Source organism: Pogona vitticeps, chromosome 2 (genome assembly GCF_051106095.1).
Source record: "Pogona vitticeps strain Pit_001003342236 chromosome 2, PviZW2.1, whole genome shotgun sequence".
NCBI lineage: Eukaryota > Metazoa > Chordata > Lepidosauria > Squamata > Agamidae > Pogona > Pogona vitticeps.
In genome coordinates, this window is record NC_135784.1 from 161,366,845 (window position 1) to 161,390,587 (window position 23,743).

The 23,743-nt window shown below is 44.1% G+C and overlaps 1 protein-coding gene across 1 annotated transcript in view; it reads right to left on the bottom strand.

Annotated features, from left to right (window-relative positions):
• The window catches only part of CACNG5 (calcium voltage-gated channel auxiliary subunit gamma 5), a 50,400-nt gene extending 27,484 nt beyond the window's left edge, over positions 1–22,916 (bottom strand). The window contains exon 1 of the mRNA XM_072991028.2: positions 22,516–22,916. The gene's annotated coding sequence lies outside the window, so the exon portion shown is untranslated. The remainder of the gene's footprint in view (positions 1–22,515) is intronic.
• Positions 22,917–23,743: the final 827 nt, after the last annotated feature.

Consider the following 23,743-nt stretch of genomic DNA (forward strand, 5'->3'; position numbering starts at 1 on the left):
CACTGGAGTGCTTGGCCAGTGCCAAATTGGAGCTAAGAAATTCAATACACAATAATAAATGTAGCTGGCAGGTCTCGTTTTGTTGTAGTCAGCTTGTTTAAAAGGCTGTCCCATTGTGTGGGAAAACCTCATTAGTGTATATCAGGCGGACACCTTTGGTGTGTCCTCGGGCAATTTTCAAACTTCCAAAAATGTTCCCCAGAAAGAATGAAACCAGTAGTTAACTTCTAGTCTTGAAAAATCAGGGTATTTTTGGGTGCTTAATAGTGCAGAGGACCCTGCAACCTATTCGAAGGTGAACTCATTCCCTTGGAGGCTTTTTAAAAAATGATTGTTCACTCTTTATTTGCTGGGGGAAAGTGGGGGCAGAAGAGAATTGACGATCACAAAGAGAGATTTGGGTGAGTGGCATGGAGTTCCTGGATCACACTTTGCCTGTCCCTTAAATAAATAGATATATAAAGACTGAAGCCAATGTCTAGCTGGCAAGAAGACCACAGTCTGGAAACAACTTCAGGCCCTTTTTGGCCATGTCTCCATAATCCAACATCTTATGTATCTTGCAAAGGGCAAGATACATAAGATGTTCCTGAATCACAGCTGAGGGGAACAAGAAAACTAAGAAGCAACTGACAGTTGATAAAACTTGGAGCCCATTCCTGAACAGAGAAGGGAAGTGACTAATTTTGAAAGTACAAGAGCAGGCGGAGGTGGAACTGAAGGCTGCCAAACACCTTGTTATGAAATTCATAAAGGGGGAGGGTTCCTGAGCAGTCCCAAGCTCTCAGGCACCAGAGTATCAAGAGAACTTGGTTCCCACCAAGTGAGCCACATAACCACAGACATCTTCTTACGCATGATTATTTATGTATTTTAAACCACTTATGATCTTAGAGCTGCAGAGCTAGAAGGGACCCTATAGATCATCAAGTCCAGCTCCTGTCAAGGAAGCCCAGTGGGGAATCAAACTCCCAACTTCTGGCTCTGCAGCCAGAGACCTAAACCACAGAGCTATCCAGCACTTCTTAAAGGGATGTACAAATAAGAACTATCAGCTAGGCGCTGAGAGGTACAAGTGCTGTGAGAACTGCTATGAACCACACAAGCCATTCACAGTGGTATCACAACGTATCAGCACTTATTGGAAGGGCTTCTCAAAAACAACTGCTTTGGCCTGTCCCAATGCTGCCACTTTTCTGTTCTCCAACTTTCTACTCTTGTTGGAAGAAAAGCTTCTGCTCTGAATGCTGCAAATCTGCCAGCTGTGAGATCAATGCACACTAAATGACTTTTTGAAATTAACTGCCTACCAAAAAAAAACCTACCTGTAATTGATTGTCTCAGATCTCTCTGACCTTGAGAACCATGGAGGGTCACTCAAAAATAAGCCGTATAAAAAACACCGACAGGGCTTACTTTCTATTACATTCACGACACACAAGTTCAGTTGACATTATTGGTACTTATTTTCAAACAAATGGGCGGAACCCAGAGGTGTCTGCTTCAGGTCCAACTGTACTGTTAAGTAGAGTGAGGTAGCTAACATGCCTGTGTTTCATGACATTTATGAATGTCATTAAATGGCAACAAATATTCAATTATCTACTTTGCTATTGTCACTTTTCTGTGAGAGATGGGCAGACATGTATATTTCTGCTTCAGAGGACAAAACAATTTATCTAGCTTTGGGTACTCTGAGTGTTTTGGGCATGAATGCCTTTTCCTCCCTTTTTTCTTCACATCAAACATAATGGGACTAGTTTCACTAGTCTTTTCCTGAATTTATGTATGGTACAAATTATAACATCCCCCTTTGTGTCTTTAAAATGAGTTCCCTTGTATTTTGGAGGGGCAAGGCCATTCGATATACTGCTACATGCCAATAGTATATATCATCCCCTCCCCCTGCCAATATTAACAATGTTGGACCATGTTCATGTAAACTTCTAGGAATACTTAAAACCCTTAGATAAACTAGATGAAAAGTGGAAGACAATGGACACATAAGACTGAGACATAAAGTTGATGGTATGTCAGTAAACTTCCTTAAAGAGTTTTAGTTTATGTGGATGATGACGGAACAAAGCAATTAGTCTTCAGAGAAAGTACAAAGAGTTGAAAACAGATGTCTGAGCCAGCGGAGCCTCAGGCAACGCCTTGAGAACTCTTTTTATTAACTTAGCACAATTACATAGTATGTTGTGAGAATATAGGTTACTAGTTACCTAATCGCCACTAGGGTTGGCCAGAGAAACCCTTTGATCGAATGCTCTAACTCTAAGCAAAAGGGCAGAATTCCCCGCCCACTGGGAGCCACCGCTTTCTACCAGGAATGTGTGCACTCACTGAAACAGAATGCAGCTAACAACTTTGGGCAGAAGTTTCCCACAAGTTTCCACAAAATATGCCTCTTGGGCTCTATAAGAGCATGTCATGAGAAAAAAAAAACCTATGGATGCGATATACACGTACAGTAATTATATTGGTGGCTGTGATTGGAACAAAGTGGGCACCAATGCAGTTCTGGACGGCCATGCATCTGCAAGGCTTAGAGGGAACGTTGCAAGCAAGGCACAAAGCTGAAGCTGAGAGGCAATGGATTGCTGAGCTCCAGATCAGCGGACTTCTTTAGAAGGGGACAAAAGGATTCAGCTGAACTCCACACTTCATGGCGTTCATTCCAGCCCCATGTGAGGGGGGGAGGGAGCAGGAGGAGTGCTTCTTGGCCCCACCCCATTCTTCAGATTCCCACTGGTCTGGTCGGTTGCAATAGAGGGCTGATGTCTGTATCAGGGAGCCTGCTTCACTCATGCAGTTGACTCACAACAAATGACTTGAGCTTTAGATCATATATAAAATCTACACAAGTAGATCAGACTCCCTCCACAGACATTACCCCTCCAACACTGGACAGAAGAGCCAAATGAACAGCAAGAATTTAATAGAGAACACTGGCAAGCATTACCCTGCTTTCCAGGTATGCAGTTGTGTTAATCTGTGTGCTTGCTGCTGTCCAAGGTTCTGCAAAAGCAGCACATACAGTATACAGACTAGCACCAAGCTACCTGCATAAGTCACACTCAGGCACCTGCCAGACCCAGTGGGCTCCTCCTATTCACAGGAGGGGGCATAAGGGTCATGAATAGGGCACCACCAGTGAGTGTATATCAACATTATGGATGAGGACAAAAAGGCTGGCATGTGAGAATAATGTGAGTTATTCCTCACCAAATGCTTGACAAAGAGCTGAGCTGGTTCTGAACTAATCCAAATATGGTTCACCCTTTAACTACTGCAAAGATCTTCTCTTCTGCAGTTTGTTGTGATGTGAAAATTGGTCACCAGAATAACAACTAAACTACACCTTCAAGAAAAGAGGATGACATACATTTTGGGCTTCCAGTGAGATCACACCTACAAATCCCATTTGTTAATCCCTTTGTTACAAAGCAATCAAGTCTGATACAGACTGCAATGACAACTGACACCAGCTCTTCTTTAATATCCATCTTAAACGTTACTTTCTATGCATGCCTCTATGAGGCTACAGTCAAACCGCATTTGTATCTGCTCCTTGCAGGCACATGTAGAGTAGCCCAGAAGACCTCTGGGAAATAAGATCTGCCAATCAGAAGGAATACATGGCTACTGGTGAGTAATCTTTGTCTACAATTTTATTGTAATTTTCTGCTGGTACAGTTACTAGGGATGTACTGTAATATATCACATTTGCATTTAAACATCTTCTTATGCATGCTCCAAAGTGCTCCCCTCTTAGTGGATGGTGGAAAACTCAATGCTGCCCATGCAAAACCTCTCTATATGTATAAAGATGGGTCATAAGAGAGAAAAATTATCATTTCCAATGCCCCATTTAGAATATAAACAAAAAGGTTGCCCTGACAGTATGACATACTACCATCATCAGGGGTCAGTAGACATTATGAAGCATCTCTACTGACCACTTTTGGTGGCAAAATCTCATACTGTCAGGGGCAGCTTTTTTGTTTATATTCTAAATGCTTACAGTCTAATGATCTCCGCAATCCTACTTTGCCTCCAGCACTTTATGTTAACCCAAGCTTGCAAGTGCCTGCCTAATCTGGGGCTTTAAGAGAACACTGATGCCGAGAAGAAAACAGAGATTAAATTACAATGGGGGAAAAATGAAGTCAAAGACTGCACGGGGAAAAACTTTGCCTGGCTGAGAATCAGCCATTGGAAACTGGTCTCGATTCCAAGGTCAGAGAGCTGGTGAATACATCACGACCTACAGTAGGCAAAGTTCTTTCCTATCATAATCTATTTTATCTTTGCTGAGTGATGAGTTGCTCCACCTCCTGATCCCACGGTCGCTCTTTGCTCACATGCCCTGCACCTGGACTAGCTTCTCTTTCTTAATCTATTTATTTTTGTTTATTGCCCAGCCCATTCCTAAAGGCTCCCTTAGCCAACAACAACACTATCACATTCCTTTTATTTGCACTGAAGTTTGTTACACTAAAAATGCAATCCTACACAAGTCTACTCAGATGTAAGCTCCACTGAGTTCTGTGGGGTGCATTCTGAGTTAAATGACTGCAGGATTACAGCCTCATCCTGTCCTTCCATCCCTGATTTCTCTGTTTAAGATAAGTTTCTGCTCAAATTATAGAGTTCATGAAGTACTAGGCATGATATCAAATATTCTGTTCCATGAAATCAGGTTTTCCTATTTTTTTCCATTTTGTTGTCAGATGCTTTGTTACTGCAGTATTGTTTTTGCATTTTGATTTCAAGAATTTAAAGGGTCTAAATTACTAGCTCCAGAATGAGACACAAAGTAAACATTTATGTTTAAAAAAACTGGAGGCTTTGGAAAGCAAGGTATTAAAATGTCTTTAAAAACTCAATCAATCCCATCCAGTAAAAGAAGAAAAAGACTAGGTTCAAAGCCATTGTACTATTAAGAGTAGAAATCTGTTCTGAGTTCTGGATTTACAGATGAAACCAAACCATCAAATACGATGAGACACAACCAGAAGCAGCCATGGGTCACTCAAAAATCTGGGAGCTGAAATTTAATCTGGGAGTTGAAAATCTAGGATAAACCAGCCTCACTCTCTTTGGAGGATCAACCTGAATCTGAGCTATCTGGCTCTTCTGTGACATCTGATTAGGTTTTAGTCCCAATAAGTACCACAGACTATTTTTATTGTGCTGATTTTCAGACATTTAAATGTTTAAGTATACCCCCCCCACACACACACCTAGAGCTGTTATTGAGCACAAATTCCCCCCCACAATTCCTTTGTGTTATATAAATCTAGTGTAACTTCTCCAGCTTGAAGGTTGGCTGTTTTGAAAAACACTCCCTACAAAACATATACTGTATATTCTGCTTCTTTAATTATGCTAGATAGCAACCCTTTTAAAAAGTTAAAGGCAACTTTCTTTCAAGTTTGTACACAGGCCAGGATCCAATTATGCATATCTGCTGCTACCAGCAACTCCATTGGCTGAAGTTGGAAAGTGCCATTCCCTTTCCTCATGCAGCCACGGGAATCCTCCTTAGCAATTCCTCTCTTCCCTCTTTTGACCAGCCCTCCATGGAATAAGAAACTCTGTTTTTGAAGGGACTTCCAGCCCTCAGCAGCAGACACGGGAAGCAGCTGGGAGCTGCGGGGGAGAGGGAATTTCCACTTTCTTGGCTGTGCTGATAGAGTTGCTTCCTTCAGTGGATGTTTGCCATTGGATTGTGGCCACAGGATGAGTTATCACAAAACTACTATGGGAGGATTTATGCTCAATTAAGAACTCCAGCTAGAATTGGCTAAATTTTTTTTTCTCTGAGGAAACAGAAGGCATTTTACACCAACCTGAAGAAAGACTTTCTGTTGAAATGGACTTCGCCACTGTTGGTTCTACACATAGTATATTGTTGGCAACATCCACCGTATCTACTGCCATCCCAAAATGGTATATTAAAATTTTACATTTTTATGACTCTACACCTTAGCACAATGCAGATATTTACTAATATATTTATATTGCTATCATACCTTTCCCCCCAAACTAGTGCTTCAAATGACTTATAACAAGGTTAGAAAACAACTATGTAAACACACACTGTACCTAATGCTCAGTTAAGATTCAATTGAATTAAAAGCAGTTCAGGATCCTATCAGTAAGAAGGGCTGCTGCCATTTACCCAAAGCCCCTTCTTTAGCAGACAGTCAATGGCAGAAGCCTTTGCTTCTTGAATTACAAAAAAAGAGATATGTTTTTGCCTGCAGGCGGAACGAAAAGGGAAAACGGCTTGAGGGCCGGTTATCTAAGGCAGTGATCCCCAACCTTGGGCCTCCAGATGCTCTTGGACTACAACTCCCGGGAGCCTTCACCACCACCTCTGCTGGCCAGGATTTCTGGGAGTTGAAGTCCAAGAACATCTGGCGGCCCAAGGTTGGGGACCACTGATCTAAGGGACCACCTGCCCTGTTATGAGCTGTACAGACATTAAGATGTTCAGGGGAGGACCTGAGAAAATGTTAATAGATCCAGAGGACCTTCTAACAAGTAGGCAGGAGAGGGTTTTCTCCTGTGTACCTCCCAGACTGGAATGCCTTCCCTTCTGAGTTGCAATCTGCTTCCACTCTGATTGGTTTTAAGAAAAACTTTCTGGATTCACAGATGAAAGCATACACGTCTTCTTACACTGGCATATGATATTTGGTACACAGTGTGGTATAGTGGGTAGAGTGCTGAACTCTGAGTCTGGAGACTTTGGTTCATATCGCTGTTTAGTCATGGAAACCCAATTGTGGTGGAATTGGTAAAACCACTCCTTAAATATGTACGGTGGTGACTCTAACAGGGCCTTCAAGGTAGGTGAGAGCTTACAATGAAAGCCCTATTAGTGTCACCACCATACATCCGTTGAGACTTGGGGGCACAAAACACACATGATGTCTAAACTCTGTTTGCTGTGGATTTTTAAAAGTGCATTCTTTGTTGATTTTAATGGTTTTAATATGTTTACTTGATTTTAATGGCTTTACGATGGGGTTGGTTTACATGATTCAGTGATATGGTTTTATCTGTTTTTATTCTTTCAAGAAGCTTGTAAGCTGCCTTGAGCACTTTCTTTTAATGGAAAGAGGGGGGATATAAAAATATTAAATAAATAAATACTAAAGAAGGAGGGTCTGTCACCATTTGGGAAAACCTTTAGTCACACAGGCCCAAAGAGACAGCCAGGATTCCTTCCCAACTCCATCCAGAGAGTGAATCTGCAAAGCACCCAAGGTTCCCCCTCTGACCTAGAGCTCCCCCCACAACATACACCTGGCATGCATTTTAGTCCTATCCTCTTACATGCATTTTAAAAATCTATAGGCAGCTGCAATGTGAGGTCCTCACTCATCAGAAGGTTTAGATCAGCAGCATGATTTTAAACAATTCTGTGCTTATAAACTAGGTAAATGATGATGAGGATTATGATGAGCGATCCTGTTGATTATGACCTTTTCCACAGTTTCCTCGATAAAACTTCCAGCCTCTGGCCCTATAGCCACTTACCTAACTCAAGAGATCTATGTGATCAGTCTTAGGTCAACAGTGTATCACACAGTATTATAATCAGTATCAAAGAAACATCCTTGGAAAGAAAGTACAAAGGAACACACCAATTTAAATTACACATTATGCACTATCTTGGGTTGTGTAGACTGGCTGTACACATGGGGCATGTGTCTATGGCTGTCTCTTCTGGTCAGTATGAATAAAGACCACTGTGCAGGGGCTGATGGGACACAAAGCAACTGAACCAAGGGAGCACCTTGTTTTGCAGGGACTTGGCCTCAACGTCTCCCAGTTCTTCTCTTCCAGCCTTACCACCTTTGGAAGAGAGTTCTATACAGGCCAGGGCTTTCCCCAAGGACCCCAAAGGGCAGGCAAGCTTGCCAGTTCACCATAATGAGAACGTTAATGTGTGCCTTTTCATGAGGACAAGTGCCCCAGTAATAGTCAGCAGTCCTTAAAGATCTATTATGACACCAACTGAGCCCAACCCCTTCCTACCTGTTGACACTCCCAATGCATAGGAACACACACACACCGTTTTATTTTACCAGTTACCCTCTGTTTCTGCTTTGGAAGGGTGTTTTACGATGGTGTTTTCAGTTCAACGATCTTGAAAAATAACACAGCATTACATACACTTTACAGAGAGGGCACTAAGGGTACCGTCATCTGAGACGGCTGCTTCGCTACTAAGAGAACAGAGTCTACCGAAATCCTGGAACATCACTTGTCTTGCTCAAGGGCCACCCAGTGGTCTGAGAAAGGGGCAGGGGGAATGTGGATTTGAATACGCTCAGCCCTGTTAACATTTAAAAACCTCAGCAGCAGTTTCTCAGATGTGTTTGGTGTTTTGAATTGAAATCTCAGAATTGCAGAATTGCAGAGCTGGAAGAGACACTACAGATCACCGAGTCCAGTTCTTGTCAAAGAGGGGAGATCAAACTCTGCTCTGTATCCAGATACCTGAACTATCCAATCCAGTTCATCTTTTTTTTTTTTTTTGCTGCAACACTACACACACACACATGTACTCACAGAGTTCCAGAGGGCTCAGTTCTGAAAAGACATGTATATGCTTGCCCTATTAAAATGGCTTGGGGTTTGTTTATTTGTTTACAAACATAAAGAGCCAGGTGGCTTTTAGAAGCAGGGGAGAACAAAAGGCTTTTTACACCAAAGATGAGAAGAATTCATTCATGTTCTTCTAGTCAGCGGACAAAATGCAAGATGGCAGATCAAAAACCCCTAGATATATTTCCTTGCCTTAGACTCATAACATATTTAACAAAAGTTCTAATTCTTGAAAGAAACAAGCTTAGGCTTCCATCAAGCTTATTTTACCACAAATGAACCCTGAGTTAAGTAATACCTCTACTGTACAGCTTTATGTAGGTTGAAAGGCTAGGGATTACAAGCAGTGAAGAGTAAAATGTTACCAGTACAGGAGAGGTACATGATTACAGCATGGGGCAGGAAAATCTTCGCCTCGGTCCAGCAATTTTTCCATTTAATTTTAGTACTGTGTTAAGTCTGCTTGTTAAGATGATGTGCACCAGGGATTTCTCACTCCTCCGATTCCACTACCAGTTCTTTAATCAGAGACCACTCTTAAGACGTCCCTGTTTTTTAAAAGAAAAATTGTCCAGCCATGCCGTAAATAGCTTCCCCAAAGCCAGGAGCAGAAAACAGGCCCTGAGATGTTCTGCCATTAAGCCACAACCAGAGATGGGCGCGAACCGAACTATGAACTGAAAAAAAAATCCATAAACTGGTCTGGTTCATGGTTCAGTTTGTGTACTCTGTTTAGCTGAAATGAAATGAAGTGCCAATTTTTTTTCCAGCTGGTCTTTTGTTTTGGCAAAACAGATGGCCCTACCCCCTTCCCACTGCCCCCATTGCTTCCCTATCAGGTTCTGCCACGTCCTCCTTTTGCTTCTCTATCACTACCTCCGGGAGCCGGGCCTGCTGCCTCTGTGGATGCACATGCTCAAGGTTCCTTCAAAGATGCATGACCGCACATGCACGCAACACCACCTCTCACCACACAGCTTCCCTCCTCCTCTGTGCAGTGATCATATTCAGCTCTTTTGGTTCCAGTTGCGACCAAGCCCCAAACATTGGGGGGGGGGGAGTCACATGTACACACAGGGGTGAAGTTGCGCGAGAGGAAGGCAGAGGCTATGTTGCACACACCTCTCAGCTGATAGGCATCTGCATGCACAGAGACAGCTGGCCCAGCCCCCAGAAGGGAAGACGGGCTTACGGTCTCTGCACATGCGCTGGCCTATTAGCGCAATGGCAGTAATGGTGTGGCAGCCAGGTGGCGGTGGTGGTGACACAGCAGCGACACAACCAGAGAAGGTAAGCCTCCCCACACTGGGCATGAACCAAAAAGTAAACCAGTTCACACTTTGATTTGCTGGTTGGTTTATGGTGGTTCATGACCAACTATGAACCATCACAAACCACCATTTTTCAGGTTTCTGCCATAACCATTCCTGAGAGTTGTAGATAAGGATTCCAGGTAAGAGTGCAAACTGGAGGAAACCATCCCTCTTATTAACCTCGACCCTTGTCCCTACTTGGCACAATGCTGTGTTGTGTAGGGCACGGAGGGGCCTTTAATTACAAAATGGGAAGGACTGCTGACATGGTAGAACTGAATCCAGTAAAGGAAATTTTTCAATCAGATCCTACAAAATCCAGCCAGAACCCATGAGAAAAGCTTGCGACCCCCCAGACATAGCCCTCACAGTCTCTTAATCCCTCCCGCCGTTCCCCGTTGGATATAACTTAAGCCATTTTCATCTGAGCAGGAGAAGAATTTTTGATGGTTTGTAGAGCTCGCTTCTCCTTTGAGGCAAACTTTAATGAGCTCCCAGTCTGGTTTTCTGAGCCTGGCTCAGGAGAACTTTGCCAACATGATCAGTAATAACTATTTTCTTTCCAATGATTTTTTTTCTGCTACGTCTCCGTCACAACCAAATTCAAGTATTGCTTGACAGTGAAACATCATCCTGCCTTCTCCTGCAGAAGAGGCGATGTGAATTCACCTAAGGTTGTGCTTTTGGACATTTACAAATCCATATAAGCAAGTGTACAGACAGAACAGACTGTATCTGTGTCAAACCACAAGAAGTATTTTCCTGAAGATACTGTTTGTTTAGTATAAATGTCTGCTGGGTATTAAACAAATCATCCCGATGGAACTCACCAGCTTCTTGCATGCAAGAAGTGCTTATTTTACGTCTTTTACAAGTCTGTGTATTTCTTAAATATGGACTCAAGTACTCCTGAGATGCCAACAAGGAAATTAAAAAATGAGGCACTCATCTAAAAAAAAATTAACAAAAAATTTAGTAAAAACAGACAATGAGACATAAGTAAGAGTGAGAAGCAAATGATTGCTGTATGTGAAGCTTGGGATAATTAAAAGGCCTTTGCCCATTGCTGAAAAGAACCACAATGTGGCTGGAAACAAGGTATTCCCACTTAGATCATCCCAGAAAGAAGGGATGGCAGCCAAGAAAGTTCTCTCTGAGTCACCACCCTCTTTCTTTCAGATATTGTTCAGAACTGGAAGAATGAATTGCGACAACCTGAGGGCTCAGCTATAAGCCAGAACAGCAATGGCTTAAGTCTGAAGAGCAGTCTGGTCAGAATTTCATGGACTTTTTTGATCTCCTGCAAATTAGCTTGTTCTATTTTATGATTGGTCATCCGGAGTTAAACTCTGGTTTGATTTCCATGCTGATTGCACAGACAGGACATTCAGAGGGGGCTGAGTGGCTGAAATACTAAAACATGTTTTCTTCTTCTAATGACATGCTAATGGTTGCATCTGATTTGACTCCCGATGATTGGACGGATGAGGAGAGTTCCATCACCATTTGCATCCCTAAGCAATGTCTGAATTTTGAAGCAAAAACACCAGCACTTTGGGCTGAGCTTGGAAATGGACTGGGTGCCGATGAAGCTACTTCAGTACAAGCGTGCCATGATTGTATCCTAATACCTTCAACTCACTTCAACTCACTTCATAATTTCAAATGAACTGCAACTTGGGAGTTTTCGTCAAGGCCAACTCTACTATGCACAACATATGGCAGCCCTCCAACTCATGAGTTGCAAGGTCATGGATAACTGTGGCCAGGTGATCTCTGTCCAGAAAGGGATGCAGCTGGCATGACGCAGCCTGAGTTGCATGGAGGCTTCCTGTGACAGCTGCAGGGTTCTGGGAGTTGCAGGCCAATATGTAACATCACCAAGTTCTGCTGAGCTATTCAAAGGTATTGTGAGTCATTATGGCTATGTGGGCCTTCAGTGACAAAGCTGTATCTGCTAAGAGGCTGGGTATTGGTTTCACAATACGAATTATTTCCAATATGGAATTAGTACAGTGTGGCTCAATTAACACAGTGGGTTTGGAGACAGAGAGGCAGATTCCTCAAATTCTAGTGTTACAGTATGGACTTGACAGCAGGGATCTGAAGATGCTTAAGAGGTGCCCCTGGCAGGAGGACTAGCCCTAGACATTTCACTCCCTGAGGCAAAACTGCAAATGGGAGACAAGAGGCCCAATGTCATCGATCAATCAAATTGTTTTAGCTCCTGCAACAGAAAACCTTTCAAGGGTCTCACTCCCTTCCAGGCAATAAAAATGCGAGCCCAAGGGACTGACAAATTAATGATTTGCTTGCCTTTTTAAAACATCCCAAATCTGCTCTTTGCTGGGGCCACCCCATCTAACTCCTCCGGCCAGCCTCAACTATAGAAATTCATCACTTTGGTTCATCTCTCCCAGGGAGCTGGAAACAATCAAGGTAAAATGTGAATACATACGCTATAGAAATCAACAGTGACCCTTAAAAAAATTACGTTTTAAAAGTTGCCTCTTGAAGCTTTACCAGGAAACTGGTTTTCTTAGAACACCAAGGGCTGAGTGAAACATAAAGACAAGGAATATTTCTTTTCTTGCATCTGCTGTGTTTCTAAATGCATGTTGGAGCTGGCTTAGCAAGTCCAATTTACACATCTGCCATCTTCCTGCTAGAGACTTTGGCACCTGCTGGGAAACAGATATTTGGCAAGCTCAATTCTTCTTGCCTTTCTTCATGATGAGAAGAATTGTCGGATTGCTTTGCAGGCAATTAAAAAAAAAGGTTTGGCTTAATAATCTGCTCACTGCCTCCACGGTGGCAAGGTTAACTTTTAAGGCTGCAACTCCTTTCCCCTTTCCCATAGATTTCTTGCTCATTTGATTGCAAAATGCTGTGTCCATGTTCTGAATGGACATTGTGTTAGTTAGTTTCTCTAAGTTGCATCGAGTCTCTGGTGCCACTTAAAGAAAGTGTGAGATGCTGAATTCTCCCAGAATCAGAGAAGAGGCAGATACCTCAAAGCTCATCTTGCCCAACCCCCTTATGATATGGGAAATCCCTCATTGCAGCATCCAATGGGGCCCCTCTCTTGGAAAAAAAGAGAGTACAGTATGCTCTATGCCAGGCAGTTCCATTAAAGATCGGCATGTGCCATTAAGAATTTCCTCATAATGTTTTGTAAAAATCCCCTCCTTGTACTTTAACCTGTTTCCACAGATTCTGATCCTAACCTGTTTCAGCAGTTGTAAGTAAAGTCGTTCCACCCCCTCCCCCCCCCCCCCCGCACACACCATTTATTTGGAACATTTATATTGTCCCTTGTAGCTTGAGATCTCAGGGATTTCAGTACAATAAAGCCAATCTAAAACAGTCCAAGAGATATAAAGCAAATCGGAGAGTTTAAAACGATTCAGATTAGTTTCCAATGTTTACGGGGGGCACGTTCCCTAATATGTGGCCCCTGTGGTTGTCTTTACAGCCTCTCCTGGCTGCCCCCCCCCAAACCACATCGCTGAAATTCAGCAGCAGATTACCGCCACCTCCACATTTGGGCAGCAAATTATGCCCTTGAATTTCAACGGATCGTCAGCCTGAGATCTTCAGATGTCCTTCGTGTGACCTGAGTCAAAATCAGGAAGGCCACCTATAGAGGAGGAACAAAACAGGGCCCTCAAAGAAGAAACATCCAGAATGTAAAGTAGGGCAGGAATCAGACAATGGCAAAGAAACCTACTCCAAGCTATATTCTGGATATGTCTGAGGGATGTGAACAAGGGAAGAAGACGGCACAGGAAATACTTCGGTGAGCAACACTACCTAGCTCTGAGGCCTGTACGGCCGTTGTCTTCTAAGTCATGTGACTATATAGGCACAGCCAAAGCTCAGGGATAGTGGGAGCTGCCTTGGAAAATATCTGATGGACACCAGTTCCTCTACCTTGGAAATTCAAGAACTCCTGTGGGATGGAAGAATAGCAGTGCTCAGTATCAAGGAAATAAGAAGAGACGCCAAGAGAGCACAAACTCCTCTGTTTCCAGTATCCGTCACACAGAGAGGGATTAAAAGAATTGGCTGAAATCATGTCCCTTAGCATAGAATGTTGCAACTAAACTAGGCCTACTGAATCAGTGGGGATTTGATGGGTCAACTCTTCCATAAGTTCTATTGATTCAAATGGGCCTACTCTGGATTTCAGTCACTCTGTTCTAGAGTAAAAACAATTCTGAGAGGTAGTAATCTTTTGAGCTACCCTTGTCTTTCTCAACCAGTTTGCACTTTGATTTTTCTGCTCCGTGCTTGCATTTTAAAAACTCACCAAGTGGAAAAATGCAGAGAACAGTGAGATTTCTCAGATCGTTGGGCACCATCTGTTGCACTGCACAGCCCTGCTCTACTCATTGTTGACATCAACGGGGCTTCTTCCATGATCACATCTTTGTCCTTTGGACATTCATGGGCCAAAGAGTTCATTTAAGAGAGCACCACTGACCAGCAAAGACAAATGCCTCAGACCCCAGCACCCTTTGCCCACGACAGAAGCCAGAGAGAGGGGGGGGGGGAGAGAGAGAGAGAGAGAGAGAGAGAGAGAGAGAGAGAGAGAGAGACTGGTCTTGCTAAGGGGTTTCCGAAAGCAGTACTGTATTAAGAGGCTAAATAACTCTATGAAACTGAACACATGCTTCACCGGGGCCATCTTCTGAGTCTCTGGCAGAGGAGGGTACAATTTGGATCAATCCTTTGTAATTGTATGCACCTCACAGTATTGGCTGTGGTCCCCTGTTGCAACAAGCAGGGCATGTTAGGTGTAGGAGACACAGCAATATGGTAGTTCTCCTGTCTGGAGGGTCATTTTCAAGAAATGGGCATAGGAGGTTTTTGCTGGAGCTCCTGGCTGTTGTTCTGTGGGGTTCTGGAAGAATCCACCTCCCAATAAAGGGAAGAAGATACCTTACACTGAGTTTGATCATCAGTGATCCACGCAGCCCAATACTGTCAACCCTAACTGGCCACGAAAGTTTGGGGAAACTGTATTCTTGAAGGCTTTCACGGCCGGGATCCGATGGTTGTTGTGGGTTTTCTGCACTACTTGGTCGTGTTTTTAAGAATGTGGCCAAACAGCCCGGAAAACCCACAACAACCATTTGGGAAAACCTTTAGTCACACTGGCCCGAAGAGACAGCCAGGATTCCTTCCCAACTCCATCCAGAGAGTGAATCTGCAAAGCACACAAGCTCCCCCCACAACATACACCTGGCATGCATTTTAGTCCTATCCTCTTACATGCATTTTAAAAATCTATAGGCAGCTGCAATGTGAGGTCCTCACTCATCAGAAGGTTTAGATCAGCAGCATGATTTTAAACAATTCTGTGCTTATAAACTAGGTAAATGATGATGAGGATTATGATGAGCGATCCTGTTGATTATGACCTTTTCCACGGTTTCCTCGATAAAACTTCCAGCCTCTGGCTCTGTAGCCACTTACCTAACTCAAGAGATCTATGCGGCCAGTCTTAGGTCAACAGTGTATCACACAGAATTATAATCAGTATCAAAGAAACATCCTGGGAAAGAAAGTACAAAGGAACACACCAATTTAAATTACTCATTTAATTGGCCCTTTGTGCGTCTCCTACACAGCTATGCACTATCTTGGGTTGTGTAGACTGGCTGTACACATGGGGCATGTGTCTATGGCTGTTTCTTCTGGCCAGTATGAATAAAGACCACTGTGGAGGGGCTGATGGGACACAAAGCAACTGAACCAAGGGAGCACCTTGTTTTGCAGGAACTTGGCCTCAACGTCTCCCAGTTCTTCTCTTCCAGCAGCCCTGCAGCTTTGCAGGGTTCCCACAGTACATGGCTCCCTCAGGACTACGACATATCACCATGGTAACAAGTCGTGCCACACCCAGGCTTTTCCTCAGTAATGTTTATGAAAGTGAGATACCTAGGGCATCCAAAAAGCCCTCTGCCCTGTGTGATTAGTTACTCCCGAGGGATAATTATATTATCCATGACAGACAATATGGCTTGAAACCTTTCTCAGTCACTGTGCTAAAGTTTGACCAAGCCAAAGCTCTGAAAGCTACATTCTGAACATCGGTGGTCCACCACAAGACACAGCAGCAGCACCACAGGCTCTACTTTCAATTCCCCCCCCCCTCCACAGACACACCATTTTTGGAGCATTTTTTCCTATCTTTTAATAGGACATTGGAAAAAAAAAACCCACAATGAATGAGCTCTGCTAGGAAGCCCTCTCAGCTCCATGCCCTGGACGGCTGCCCAGCTTGCTCACCTCAAGGCTGTCCCTGTGATTGGAATACCTATATTTGTATATCATACCAAAAGCAGCAAGTCAGGTTATACCTCAATGACTAACACATTTTATTTGGCATAAGCTTTTGTGCACTGCAGCCCACTTCTTCAGGTATTGTGGGATGGGGGTCACGTCGAATTGTGTTAGTCTTTCTGGAAGTCACAATGAAAGCCACAGGAGAGCCTTCCTCAAACTGCAGCTGTCAAATTGATCCTCTACATGCAGCTGGAGTTCCTGGCTGATAAAGAGTCTTCCATCGGCCTCCTAACCTAGTCTTAGTGCAGCCTGTGTAGGTGGCAACACTGTGTTCATTTTGTGCTTAAATTAAACTGTGAAAGAACAGTGCAAAGCAGCCCCACCTACAAAAGAGTCACTAAAATTAGTCCAAACACGTGTTATTCTGTCAATTCAAAGGGGAGAGAAAACATGGAAACAAAAGAGGTTTGGCAGAACAGCGCTGGTGGTGTGGTTGTGTTGATGTTCCTGTAGCAGGATGGAATTATAAGTTCTGTTTCTAGTTACCTTTACAATGTATAAGCCACCCACATCTTGAAACACATTTGACTGTGGAGCTGCTCTTTCCCTCAGCAGACGCAACTCCTCCTCAGACCTCATACTAACTATGAATACAAGTAATGGGAAACATTTTTCACCAAGACATTATTCCGCTCAGCTTTGTGAAATAGATAAGAGCCTTCTTGAAGGCTGGTAAGTATTAAGCTGTGTACTAAGGAAGACTGTGTTGACAGAGGAATGGGTAAGAAAAGTGACTCTCCCTCCTAAAAAAAAACCCCACAGAAAAACAATATGCAGGATACAGAAGGCTGCTACACCTTGGAGTCTTCAAAATATTTAGACTGTAACTACCAGGCTCCTTCCCACAAGGTCCAAAGAGATGAGATATGTAGTCCAAACAGTATTAAGGTTTCCAGGTTGGAAGAGAATACCTTCTCTGGATGTGCACACTCTACCTATGCTGTTCCTCTCCTTCCAACAGTCCGGGGCAGGTCAGGCTGAATCTATACAGAAAACAGTCTGAGGTGGCTGAGTCCTAAGGTGGTGAAATGAATGCTTTTGGGACAGGGCTTCCCAGAACTTTGGTCTTTACACTGGAACTTTCTTTTTAAAAGCTCTTCCCTTGAAAAAAAAAAGGGGGAAAGGGAAGAAAGAAAAGTACATTTTAAAATTCTACTCATGCCTCTAGTCTGACATATTAGAGTCCATTCTGGACCGAATTATGAGATGGTTGTAACAGTAGCCTTAAACCATTTATAGCAGCTGTAAATAATGAACACTTGCAACAGCCCATTTCAGCTCTTCAGTTCCAGCCCCTGAAACACATGGCTTGACGTGATTTTTCTTATACTTCACTTAACAACAAGGTCAGTTATTTGTTGATAAAGCTAATTGACCCAAATTCCCATAGTTCTCTCAAAAAGGTTCATGATTACACACACCGAGAGTTGGTAAATGGCCCAGTTTCAAGGCTGCCCTTTGGGCCTTGGTGGACCTCATAGGCTCTCATGCACCGCATATCAGTTTATCTCAGACAGTGGCTCCAAACCTTTACTTTCTCCTATTTGTGTCTTTAAGATGGAGCAACTATCTTTATAACACCCGATTCATGCAAAGTGATTGCGTGTATACATGGATCTGTAGGTATATGGGCAAGAAACCAGGGTGAGCAGTCGACAGATGTGGAATTCATTGCAGTCCAACTGAGCATCTGGTGCTCACACACCTTCAAGGTGTATCTGGCATATTTTTGTGCAGTGGAACTGAAACGCTCAAAGCCTTCTCCGAACCTGGCAAATCCACTCTGAATTCCAGTTCTCCCAACCCCTGAAGAAACAAAGAGAGAAAGAAAGAAAGAAAGAAAGAAAGAAAGAAAGAAAGAAAGAAAGAAAGAAAGAAACAAACAAACAAACAAACAAACAAACAAACAAACAAACAAACATACATCAAAGACCCTTCCTGTCATTTCACAGATCCAGCATGTTTGAAGTTAAACCACCAAGGTGAACCTAGAGTGGATGAACAGCTTTTACCAGGAAAAGAAGCAAATGAAAGCAAGGAACTAATCCTTTCCATTCTGGATTTATACAACGACTACTGGAGATTTGAAGAAATTTAATTGTGCTTCTGGGGAGGTTCTAAATCTGAGCTGCAGCGTGCAGAGCTCTCCTTCCAAACCAACTGCCCTCACACTTGCTGGCTGCCAGGCTGTTACCCACCCACCTTCACTGTTCTAGCTCCACTGCCGAGGCATAAAATAGCTGCAAATATACAAACAGGTACACTATTGTGGCAGCTTTAACAAACAACCGGCATGTGCACTTGCTTGTGTAAGAAAGAATGATAAGCCGATGTGACAGCAGAACGGGCAGGTGGCAGAAACAGCCATGAGGGACTCTGGGTAGAAGGGGGATTGTTAGACTACCTTGCCGTTTGAAGTCATAAGGGTAAGAGTCTCTCAGTCTTCTCTTTGTTTTTACTTTTTGGTTGTTCTTCTTTTCTTGTGTGTTCTGTGCTGTCGAAACTGACTTATAACAACCTTAATAGGGCTTTCGAGGTTTACTGAGATACTTAATGAGTAGTTTTACCAATTCCTCTCCCTCCACCTACCCATGAGTTTCCATGGCCAAATGGGGATTCAAACTTTGTTCTCGCGAGTCTTAGCCCATCACACTATCCATCACACCACACTTAAGTTGCACCAGTGATTTGATGCGGACTCGACTCAGTTCCCCCCCCCCATGACTTGAACTTGACATGTGACTTGGAACCCACCCACCCCTTCCTCTCTTTTTTTTTCTGGGGAAAAAGGTTTGTTTCTAATAGGGACTCAGACTTGGGACACAGGACTTGATACCAAACACCTGGACTCAGACTTCAGATTCAGACCCAAAGACTTTCCATCATCCCCTGCTGAACAGTATTGAACATAAATTAATGTGATTTGATCTGTTTGCAATCTAAAGCTTCCAGTTTATTAGGCTATGGATGGAACTGTTAATTCTTGAAGATTTAATTTGCAGTGGAGGTATTGTGACATGATAAGAGACTGTTGTAACCTGAAAATGTTCACTGAGTCTTCTAGTGGCTTGTAGTCCTTCAGACAGAAAGTACCTTACTCAAATCTCACTAGCCTGCCCAGCTGTTAATATCATCAAGGGAGACCTTTCTTTCAGTCCCACCACCTTCACTGGCATGTTTTGAAACTCTGAAACTCCCTCCTACAGGAGGCCAAACTAGCCCCATCTTTGCTGTCCTTCCGCAAGCAGGCGAAGATCTTTCTCTTCAGGGAGGCTTTCTCTTAGTGACTGGCTATCTGAGAGGGTTTTTTTTTAAAAAAAACAGATGGTTGAGCCATTGCTTTTAAATGTGTTTTTAGTGTTGATTTTATTTACCATAATATTTGTCTAATTATTTCATATTATCTGTATACATACTGTTTTTAGCTTTTAAATATTGCATTTTAATGATATAAGCTACCTGGGGCCCCTTTTAAATAGAAAGGTGAGGTAAACAAATTTAAATGAATAAATAACAGATCTTGCCTGTATTTGGCAAATTATTGCCAAAGTTTTCATTCCAACAAGAAATGAATTTTGGACCATTATTCAAGTAACAATCAGCTAATTGGTAATGTTTCTAAGCTAACAGTATGCTCTTTTAATATCACATCTAATATATGCTACTTTCTTCTAAACGAGACACACAGGGACGAGGTTTCAAAACGTTTACATTTTTACAACTCCAAACCAATTTACAGCGTAAAGTCCTTCTGCACTATAAAATTAAATCCAGTATTAAATTATTCCTGTGTTTGCTATAACCCAAATATGCCAAGGAGTGGCAGGAGGGTCGGCTTCTGAACTCCATCCAAATTCACAGCAGCCCAGTTATTAATATTTACGCCTGACTGTAATATTCCTTGTGGTGTTCATTGAATAACTTTGGGGACAATCCTGTGAATTTAATGTGCACAGGCAGTTGATGAGGACACCGAATGCTCACACTAGCATCGGATTTTATGTAGGAAGAGCCATTACAAATAAAACCCAAACAGTATGCAGAGGGAAGGTCGTAATAATAGTAATCATTTCTGAGCAAAGCCTGCAGAAGTGTCTTGTAGAACCCGTACCTGCTACACTCAGAGCCAGAACAAGATATTTTGCTACCTGAAGCTGGACATTAAACAATTTTCTGCTCCTTGTGTATACAACACTGACAGTTAGCCAAGGCTTCTGATGCAGCAAATCCCACAAGCAACTCTCCTTCTCGTTGACAGGAAATAATATTTTTTTATTTTTATTTATTTTATTTATATCCCGCCTATCCGGTCAAGCAAGGACCACTCTAGGCGGCTAACAATCTAATAATAAGAGTCCAATAAGAGTCTGCAAGCAATACTGTCCTTTCATGCCACCCCAAATAGACTACCTGAGGCAGCAACTTCACTCTGCCCAATGGGCACTGGCTGCGTCTCAACAGTGGACCCCATATAAGACAAAGGCCAGGTCAGTAGGGCCCCAGGCCTAATTTCCCTTGAAGTAGCTTCACAACCATGACTCTATGAATGTGTCTCCCTCAAGCCTGGCTGTCCCGCAAAGTGGTGCCATAACTATGCCTTTATTATTATCATGGTGCGGAAGTGACAAGGAACTGCTGCTCTTGCCATCTCACCTGAAACAAACTATATAAAGAAAGTTCTCACAGTTTATTAATACAGTTCACGCTCCAGTTCATCATCCTTTGTCACATGCAACACAACAGCCAAGCTGGTGTAGAAGGAAAGAGGAGCATCACGCCACTAACAACACAGGTTTTATTTCTGTTGGTCCATGGAGACACGGGGTGGAGGAAGACTGGAGAAAGACTTCTTTTTTGAAGGATGAACCCTGACAGTCACTGAGAGCTGGGGTAAAGTAGTAGACAAGAATGTTAGACTAGGACTCAGAAGACCTGGGTTCAAAATCCTGCTCAGCCATGGAAATGAACTGGCAGGTGGCAACACTTTCCTTAAATATTACATGTCCCTTGAAAATCAAAAGTAATTTGATGCCAATTTGTCCAGTTTTCTATCTAGGAAGCACAAGGACAAAGAGAATTCTGAGTATCAGATACATTTTATATTTTAAAATATGGGAAATCCATCACTGTTTGCTTGTTTCCTCGTGCTCATAGCCCTACTAGATGCAACCCGAAGCTCCCTCAGAGCTTAATTTAAATGTATGTAGTTGCTTCTCGCTTTTAATCTAAAATAAATGATGACTAAATGCAGACTCAATGGATTCATTAGTTACTTTTTCTTCATGCCACCACTATCTTCTGCTTTGTGCACTTCATGCCCTATGACTTGGTCAGATAAAGGCGTTTCCCTAATAAGAATGTCAGCCTTTAAAAAAAAAACTTACTACAGTAGGAATAACTCTGTTCCTGCCTGCTCTTTCCGTTGCACATCCCATTACAAACCCAGGTTCTGTATTCAGACAAAAGCAAAATCAAGTGAAACCTCAAATATGTCCAAGAGATCAAAGGAGAGGATCTGCTTGGAGACTAAAGTCTGGCAAAGAATATTCCCATCACCTCCAGCACGTGTCAGCTTGTGAGGACTCACAAGAGCAATCACACTTTCAGTAATCAAGAGATGGACTTGGCACATAGGAGCCCACAAATCATCCATGCCTCTTCCATTCTCCACGCTCTGGCCATCTCTTTCCCAGATGATCAGTCATCAAAGCACATGTGCCTTAATAAAGCAGACATGGTGTCAGGGAATACCCCCTTCCCCCAGGGTCCGGTGTACCTGGGCAATAACGCCTCTGGCACCAGGACAACTTCCTGTGCCAAGGAGAAAAGGGATGTAGGTATGGGGTATTCCCACGTTCCAGAAACGGGGGATGGTACCCAAGGGATTCAAAGCCGTACACACACACACAAACACACACACACACACACACACACACACACACACACACACACACACACACACGTTACATCCCAGGCCCCTTGGCAGGGTCAAGGCGCAGCTGTCAGCTTCCGATGCTCCCCTTGCACCAAAACATAGGTCGTTCCCGATCGCCTCGTTGTCATCCCGCCCGTTCTCAAGTCATTCGGCCGAACCGGCTTTCTCGATCTTATCTTGGGGCAAAAAGTGACTCTGAAGAACTCCACACCCACCAACCCCGTGACCCAGCCACTAGGCACCACCACCACCACCCCGCCGCTCCCGCGCTCCCCGTCTCACCTAATTCTCGACGGGGGAAGGAAGAAAGGATGGGTGGATGGATGGATGGATGGACGAAGCGGCAGCGGCGAGCTTCTCCACGAGCGCTGGAAGGACGAGGAGTGCACGGGGAGGGGTTCCCACGCCGGGTTTTATGGCTCGCCTTCGGGGCGGGGAGCGGCGAGGCAGCGCAAGGGCGGGAAAGCAGGGGATGCTGAGCGCGTGTGTGTGTCTGTGTGTGTGAGAGAGATTTGGAGGCGCAAGAAAGGAGGGAAGGCGGCGCGCGCCCGCCCGCGGACCCTCCTCGCACAGGGGCGCGTCGCTGCAGCAAGCCGACGCCCCGCCCTTCCCCCGCCCCGCTCACAAAGGTTTCCCCTCGGTCCGGCAGGCGGTGTAAGTGCCACCGAGGTCACGGGCCGGGCTGAGGGGCTGCTAGTCCCGCGCCTGCCCCAGAGAGCCCATCAGAGAAGTCTGTTTCGGGGTGGGGGGAGAGGGGAAAGGCAAAAGTGACGCTGAAGAACTTGCTGTGGAGAGACCCCACCCGCCCTCCTGCAAGCCCCCCTCCGCTTTTCCCGTCGGTCTCCTTGATGCGGGGGGGGGGGGGAAGAAAGATACCCCGGCGTCTAGGATGCCTCTCCCCCACCCCCCGCCACGATCACATCCCTGTCTCTCCGCTCCTGAAAGCCTTTGAGCCTGAACTGGAACAGAATCTCGAGCTAAACGCAAAGTTCGTCCTGCTTAGAAGAGCCCTCTTGGACTGAGGAAGGGTTTCGATATCGCTGCGAAAGGCAGCCCTGCAGGGAAAAGGCGAGGGCAGGAGAAAAAGAGAAAGCCGAAATATAAGATGGACTCGGCAGAGGAAGCCACGACCTTGAGCTTGCAAGACGGGAACAGGCTTTGGAAGTCACTGATTCATCAGGTCACCATACCTCATAAACAACTTGATGGCACATGGCAGTAACAACATCTGGTGTGTCATAGACAGGTAAAAGTTCCCCCTGACATTTAGTCCAGTCGTGCCCGACTCTAGGGGGGCGGTGCTCATCCCCGTCTCCAAGCGGTAGAGCCAGTGCTTGTCCGAAGACAATCTTCCGTGGTCACATGGCCAGTGCGACTAGACACGGAAGGCCGCGGTTACCTTCCCACCATAGTGGTACCTATTTATCTACTCGCATTTCTACATGCTTTGAACTGCTAGGTTGGCAGGCTGGGACAAGCAACGGGAACTCAGTCCGTCACATGGATTCAA